Source organism: Anneissia japonica, unplaced genomic scaffold (assembly GCF_011630105.1).
Source record: "Anneissia japonica isolate Jap-2015-1 unplaced genomic scaffold, ASM1163010v1 scaffold1525_len913038_cov183, whole genome shotgun sequence".
Lineage (NCBI taxonomy): Eukaryota > Metazoa > Echinodermata > Crinoidea > Comatulida > Comatulidae > Anneissia > Anneissia japonica.
Window position 1 is genome coordinate 773,072 of NW_022728504.1, and position 1,157 is coordinate 774,228.

Consider the following 1,157-nt stretch of genomic DNA (forward strand, 5'->3'; position numbering starts at 1 on the left):
TGACTTTCCAACTGCTACGGCCAGGCAAATTTTTATACGGCCAGATTTGAGGAATCTGGCCGTCAAAAAGGCCAAATGGCAAGCCTGAGCCCAGTGGTGATGCCAGTGACACAGAATTAGATGTGAACATTGGTGACTGTGTAGTTATTCGATACGATGGAAATGAATTTCCTGGTGGAATAGCTGAATTTTCCCAAAATGTCATGCATAAGTCGGGAAAACACTGGAAGTGGCCTGCTGCTAAAGAAGATCACATATTTTATTTTAGGACAAATATGTAAATAATTAAAAAGATTGGGTATCCTAATTCAGTAGATCACAGAGGTCAGTTCACGTTCACTGATATTGTGAATGAAATATAAACTGTAAAATGCTATTTACATTGATAAATACAGTATGTTATTCCAAATCATTAGTTAATAGTTGTTTAAAATAAGTAATCTTTGTTATTTCATACTATGTAACTATACCAGTAAAATAATAAAAAACCAACAATAATTTAACTTATAGTTTTCTATTGTTTTATGAATGTACGTCCGTCACAATTCAGACAAGTACGTCCGTCACAACAATATTGTACGTTCGTCACAACAATTTTATGCTGTTTTCTCCTATAAAAATTTAAAAATTTTAAATAATTTTAATTTTGCTAGAAAGCCTAAACATTGGTGTAAACCAACTGGAAAAATTTATTCAAAATGTTTCACACATCACAGAGTTTTAACAAAATGTATAGTAACATAGGAAAAGTCACTTTCTCTGATTACGTCCGTCACGGGGGAATTTGACCCCATTTCTCCGTAACGCATGCGAGTACAAAAAAAATATTTGGTGACCTGAGAGTACTAACTAGTAGGCGTAATGCAATCACAGAAAAAATGAATTCTCAAGCTTCATTATTAAATTGTAGAGACCTAAAGTGTCTGAAGTGTATGTCCAAATTTATGGAATTGCCCATGACATAAGTTCAACATCAACAAAAACACAAACTACATTACAAATACAACACAAGGAGGGACTTAAAGAAACAATGATGGTGTAAGAAGAAGGAATGTCTATAAGCATGTTGTCAATTGATAAAAAATGCCTGTCAACTGGTGTTGTGTGTGCCTTCCTTCTTTTGCAATCTGCAGCCCCCAGTCCCCTCTACTTCCAGT